Source organism: Pelodiscus sinensis, chromosome 3, assembly GCF_052426305.1.
Source record: "Pelodiscus sinensis isolate ZL-2025 chromosome 3, ASM5242630v1, whole genome shotgun sequence".
In the NCBI taxonomy this organism is placed as follows: Eukaryota; Metazoa; Chordata; order Testudines; family Trionychidae; genus Pelodiscus; species Pelodiscus sinensis.
In genome coordinates, this window is record NC_143054.1 from 122,275,020 (window position 1) to 122,282,211 (window position 7,192).

The following is a 7,192-nucleotide window of genomic DNA, read 5'->3' on the forward strand; positions in this document are numbered from 1 at the left end:
TTCAAATCTAGAAATAATCCAAAAATCTCTCATTAAAAAGTCAATAGCCTCTGTGTTTGTAGGTGGTCACGGCAATCAGTGGGAGATACTGGACAGTAAGTATTAGTCTCTCTTCTTCTGATGCTGCTCTGGCCCTCGCATGCTGCACACACATGCACACACACACACGTGCACACAGCCTGCTCCATTCTTGTGTACTGCCCTCCCAGCCCAGAGGGCCACAATCCTATCACCAAGAGAAAAAAAAATCAGGATAACCCTGTGGATGTTTGAGTTTTACTAAGTGCTATTTATACACATATGTTATATGTAGAGAGAATTAATAGGGGATTGGCAATGCAGCTGAGTGATTTTTTTTAGCTAACAGTAAATTCACTAAACATGCATTTTCCAGTGCACTGAAACTATTTGCAAATGTTGATGGAATTTGACAAATAGCTTTGACCTAAAAAACAAAACAACGCACAAACCTAAAACAAAGTTTTTTCCCCAGAAATATCAAAATCAACATTTGAATATTGTTTTGAATCAACATTTGAAAAGTTTCATTAGATCAAAACAATTTTGTATGTGTTTTCATAGGGAAAAAAAATCAAATTGGGTTGCAAACTAACGGATAAATTTTTGATTATTTTTTATTTGGTCACCAAACCAAAATACCAAGTATTTACTCATCTCTAAGGGTGTGTCTAAACTACACCCCTCTGCCAACAGAGGGGTGTAGATTAGGCATATCGCTATTGCAAATGAAGCAGAGATTTAAATGTCCCGCGCTTCATTTGAATAGAAATGGCCGCCGCTTTTTGCCGACGTGGCACTTTGCCGGCAAAAAGCGGCAGTCTAGATGGGGATTGGTCGACAAGGAAAGCCTTTTCTGACTGATCCCGTAAATCTTGTTGCACGAGGCATAAGAGATTGGTCGGAAAAGGCTTTCCTTGTTGACTGATCCCATCTAGACTGCCACATTTTGCTGGCAAAGTGCTGCGTTGGCAAAAAGAGGTAGCCATTTTTATTCAAATGAAGCGCGGGATATTTAAATCCTCACTTCATTTGCAATAGCGATGTGCCTAATCTACATCCCTCTGTTGGCAGAGGGGTATAGTTTAGACACAGCCTAATTGGCACCATAATACTAATAGTAGCGGTTGGCCCAGGGAGTTGTTTCATTTAATCAGATTCATTAAAGTCATTGTGGAAAAAACCCAGCTTTCTGTATCTTCGTGTTTAACTAGATGGAAGATTCCCACTGCCAAAACCAGAATATGAAGAAGGTGAAGTAAATACATTCCATTAACTGCATTAATCCTGGTGGATATATTTGAGGGTCATTTTAATAAACCTTTCCCCACCATTCCCATGTTATCTTGTAATAGGTAATCTGTCCAACCATTATGCCAATATAAATGTAATTAAAGACTCTGATATCACAGAATTATTTCTCTGTTTTTGTAAATAATGTAAATCTTTGTCTGCACAAAAAATATAAAATAATGGAGCGAGAGTGAGATATTGCTATTCCGGTAGTAAATCAGTTCAATTTAAGATCTCAGTCCTGAGATTCAAAACTCTTCATGGGATTGAGCCAAGCTACATGATTGTGCTTCCATCCCACAATACGAAATCCCACTGGTGCAAGGAAGCTGTTGAGCAGCAGTGGGAGGCTTGTAAATGTAGGAGACACTTTGCACTGGAGCTGGACCTCAACGTGGCTCAGGATAAGAATGACCAGGTGTATGTGTGCAGCTTTAAGAAAGCTCTAATGAATGGAGAGATCCAGCCGTGCTTCAGTCCTTTGAAACTTGGCCAGCGTTTGTACCACATCTCCCTTCCCCCCTTACATTCCTCACAAACATATCCTTCACATGCAGAAAGGCAACCTTATCTAGCTTTGTACCAATAGAAAATAACCAGCTAAGAATTCCACTTAACCAAAAAGCCTGCAAGTCGCCCCCCCTCCCTCTTTTCCATCTTGGAGGGACAAACAAAGCCTGAGATAAAAGGCTTCCATACATCTTCCTCACTGTGAGCCTCACTGATACCTGTCGGGTGACATCATCGCTGCCTGCAGCAAGAAACAACAGCTGTGCCCATTGATGTCCTTCCAGCAGAGAACAATGAAACCTGGAGGAAACTAGAATTGAAGCTGCCAATGGCAACACTCTCATTGATTTCAGTGGGGTCAGGATTTCAGCCCACATCTAGGATTCCTAATAAAGGAATGTGACCAAATATTGGCATTTGTAAGGTTTAAATGGAGGCAGAAAAAATACATACAAAACCCTTCAACATTTCTGAATGTCTTGATATGTTTAGAGCCTGCCAAATGATGATGAGGTGGAAGGGAGAGAGAAATGAGTACTGCTTTGGGAGTATTGTGACTGACTCTCTTTGTCCATACTGGATCTTTTTTAGTATTTACCAAGCTTCAAAACTGGCCTGCACAATTTGACCAAGTACATGCATTCATGGGTTTTGAATATTTAATAATAAATACAGGATCCTGTGCTGAATTTGTTGTATTTGTAAAAATATTGGTAATCCATTTCAAAGCTCAAATACCACTATAGCAGTGGTCCCCAACCTTTTGGGCTACCGGGCGCTCAGGGGTGAGGCTACTCACGCGCCGGGCACCCTGGGGTGGGGCCGTGCACATGCCTGGGGGCGGGGCCACCCATATGGTGTGCGCCCGGTGCTGGCGCCACCCATGCTCTGCACTCCTGGGGCCGGCGCCGCCCACGTGCCGCGCGCCCGGGGCCGGCACCGCCCACGTGCCGCGCGCCCGGGGCCGGCACCGCCCACGTGCCGCGCGCCCGGGGCCGGCACCGCCCACGTGCCGCGCGCCCGGGGCCGGCACCGCCCACGTGCCGCGCGCCCGGGGCCGGCACCGCCCACGTGCCGCGCGCCCGGGGCCGGCACCGCCCACGTGCCGCGCGCCCGGGGCCGGCACCGCCCACGTGCCGCGCGCCCGGGGCCGGCACCGCCCACGTGCCGCGCGCCCGGGGCCGGCACCGCCCTTGCGCTGCGCACCGGGGGTGGGACCACCCAAACGCTGCACGCCCGGGGCCGGCACTGCCCATATGCTGCGCGCCCGGGGCTGGCGCTGCCCATACGCCGTGCACCCAGGGGGCCGGCACTGCCCATACGCCGTGCACCCAGGGTCAGGGCCGGCCCCGTTTACTTGGCGGGCACACAGAAATGGCTCAGTGGGCGCCATGGTGCCCGCGGGCACCGCGTTGGGCACCACTGCACTATAGGATGCTTTGTGAATGGACCAGGTTTTCCTGTGATATTTGGGGAATGTTTTTCAAATACCAAACAGTGTCCCTCAGGGGTCTGTACTGGGGCCAATATGGCTCAACATATTCATAAACAATCTGAAAAATGAGACTGGGCAACAGGGGATGGATCACTTGATGATTCCCTGTTCTGTTCATTCCCATTGGGGCACCTGGAATTGGCCACTGTCGGTAGACAGGATACTGGGCTAGATTGAACTTTGGTCTCATCCATTATGGCCGTTCTGATGTTTTTGTAGACTGGATCGGGTGATTTCCTTATCTCTGAGAAGAGTCCCTTCTTCTCTGACCACTGCTAGAGAATTTATCTCTGGGGCTCATGTTATATAGCTTTCAAAAGCAATACCAATTGCATGTTGGCTGCAACAGATTACACTGCACGTCAGATAGCCAAATATAACAATTTTGAGTCAAATTCTGTCAGACCGCTTTTCAGATTTTTCAAGCACATGCTTAGCCTTGAATATAGGGCATCTGTTCCCTGGTTAATTGAGCCAGTCCATATTGGAAACCCTTTAAAATGTTTTATTACTATTTATTAGAAAAGCCACAAAGGGCTTATTAGAAAACCCACCGCTTGCCCATGCCAGCTGGCTCAGGCTCGCAGGGCTGTTTCATTGCTGTATAGACTTGTGGGCTTGTGCTGAACCCCGAGCTCTGGGACCCTTGCACCTAGAGTTTACATTGCAATTAATCAGCCCTACAGATCCAGTCCTGTGAGCCTGATTCAGCAGGCATATGCCAGCTGCAGGTGTCCAATTGCAGTGCTGGATCTGGGTTTAAACACAGGTCCTTCTCTTGATTTGATGTCCATTGCTGATGAGGCCTTACTGATTCTTAGGCTATGTCTAGACTACAACTTTTTTTTTTGGAAAACGTGCTCTGCAGTTTGCATACCTTCTTCTGCTTTTTTTTTTTTTGGCAGAGGCTTTCAAAATTTGGCCCATCTCCACTGGGCCAAATTTTGGAAAAACCCCTCCTCTTTTGGAAGATCCCTTCTTCCTCATGGAACGAGGAAGACAGGGCTTCTGAAAGAGTGTGTCTGGTCTTCTGCAAAAAAAAAAAAAGTGGATGTATATACCTCTGGTATCCTGGAAACCTTCCCACAGTCTAGACGTACCCCCAGAGGGGCTAACATCTGCTAAAGGGCTCTGTTTTCCTTAGATTGCACATAAAAGGACCAATTCTCTTCACAGCCATTTTATACTAATACATCTTCACTGACTTTTGTGGAGTGACTGCAGATTTGTACCTGCCTGCATCAGAGGCGAGTCAGACCTAAAGTCTTTTTGTAGTTATGCTTTCTGTGTAGCCTGTCACACAGGTGTTAAAATGAATCATTTGTAAGTGCTAAGGAGCTTTCTTTAAACAGTCCATTGTGTCCCTCTGTGCATTACACATAGTAGAGAACAAACATGCAATATGCCCAGTGCAGAAGTTAAAAAGCAAAGATGCTTGACAGTTTGTAAATTGCAGCGTTGTATTTGTTACCATGCACTCAAACCCCTATATGTCTATACAGTAGCACAATAAACAAACTCACAAGCATATTGAACCGTAGACATACATGCTGGCGGTCTCACATGAGCACTCACCCAGCTGCACAAAGGCACACATTCTCCTTCATACTTGTATACTTACTTACACAAACACCACTCCATACACACATATACAGTAGGTGTTTTTGTCCACAAATACTATTTCCCTTTCCCCCTCCCTTGTCTTCAGGCACCCTCAGGTAAGATCTACATTTGGAAAATTTTCAGTATCTGTGTACTGGTATGCTATATTGGGAAAGCAGTCCTGGTCCAGTTCCAACTTATATTGGCAAAACAGTGCTTTTTAGGGCATAGTTTATCCCTGCCCCTCCAAGGTGAAACAACCAATATTGGTCAAAGGACAGTTTTCCCAGTTTCTACACTAAGGACTTTTGCTGGCATAGCTACGTTGGTCAGAGATCACACCATCTTACGCCCCCAACAGACATAACTATTATTGCAGTGCAGACCTGGCCTCAGTCCCTTTTTTTCTGGTTCAGAATGTGCTTTGAGGATTACAAATGCTTTTCATATAAGATAAGGAGGTGCAGAATGGGTTTGAACAATGGTTAATTGTTTTCACATCACAAAGTTATTGTTCAGGTGGTTTAGCTTATCCCTATTTTTATCACATCACCTCTCAAATGTATCCATGTTTCCTGTGACCTTCCCAGTCAGGGAAACAGAGAAAGGATAGAAGGAAAAGACTTAACCCATTCATGGGAAGAAAGTCCAGTAATTAAGTCTAGAGTCCTAGCCACACTGTTCAGGCTTACATCAGTGTTTGAAACCTTTTCAAGAACAGTTGCAGACTAACATTGTTGCAGTCTTGAGACAGTTGTAGTCTACTATGTTACTGCCATATTCAGACTCTGTTCTAGAGGCAGGGTATGGGTTCTGTGAGAATGATACTGCTTTCAAAAACATTCTTCCCCTCAGTGAACAATTAAACTGCTAAAACCGTTGCACCACTCAGACTGTTTAAATGAATTGTTGTGCTTCAACCGAGGGTTGAAATCCCTACATACTGCAGCCTGTACTATCACAAGTACCTTTTCATCAACTTGATTTGGAGTGAAGGATGTAGAAGCCAGAAGAAAGAAGAAGAAACCTACAGACAAATGTGCACATTGGAAGGAGAGAGCTGGGAAAACACTGATTTACAGTACACAGACAGATGTCTTAGAAAAGAGAGACTGTGTAGCTGGATAGTGGGTAGCTAAAATTTTAGCTTGAAAACTGTTATTGAGTATGGATGCTACAACTGGACACAACACAGACCAAGTTAAAAAAAAACCTGGGTTTAAAAGAGAACTAGAGATGTTCATGGAGGTTAGGTTCATCGATGGCTATTAGCCAGGATAGGTAGGAATGGTGTCCCTTGCCTCCACTTTTTCAGAAGCTGGGAATGGGTGACAAGGGATGGAGCCCTTGAGAATTATCTGTTCTGTCCATCCCCTCTGGGTGGGGCACCTGGCCTTGGCCACTGTCGGAAGACAGGATACTGGGCTAGCTGGACCTTTTGGTCTGACCCAGTATGGCCGTTCTTATGTTCCTCTAGCCATGTCAATGGTTTTTAGCTAGAGTTGCCAGGTATCTGAAGGCTACCGGTGTTATGCTTTATAGCCACTAACATGAAAATATTTATTTTTAAAAGACTAAGAAGAAACAAATATTTAATAAGTAACATTCCAAACTTTGCTGTGAAGCTTGTTGATATAAAATATCTCATAGTGAATATTCACCAGTAACATTCATGTGACAGATAAATGTGATTGCAATATTGAATGACCCATTAGGGATATAAGAGTATAACCGTTTAAATGGTTAACCGTTAAGCATCAGCGTATCAGTTTCAGTAATGGTTAAACTCTTCCCTAGCATGTACCGACTCTTGACTTCTGGCCCTGCAGACTATAGAGCCCTCAATACAGCCAGCTCCCCAGGAGCAGCGCCAGCAGCTGGGAGCTGGAGCACCCTGGAAGGTAAATTATATTATAAGCCATCTATTGCTTCTTCTAGATGCAGGTAGCAGTTCGCTCCTGCCCTCGGGAACATGGTGGCAGCTGGCTCCTTTACATTCCTAATCACCGTACCCACTGAAAATGAAAAATTAAGGGAGATAATTATAAAAGCAAGACTGAACCCCCCCCTCCCCAACATACACAATTATTTTCTGCTAAAGACAAATGTCAGAGCTTTACGTAGGGACCCCACTGAAGACAATGGATAGTTTGCTGGCTCAGCTCCCATGGCTATATCATCTGACTGTTCCAAAAGACAGTTTGAAGAAATCTTAAAAAGAAAACCACACACGCTCAACAGCTGTAATTTCATTGTGGAAATGGAAAAGTTTTC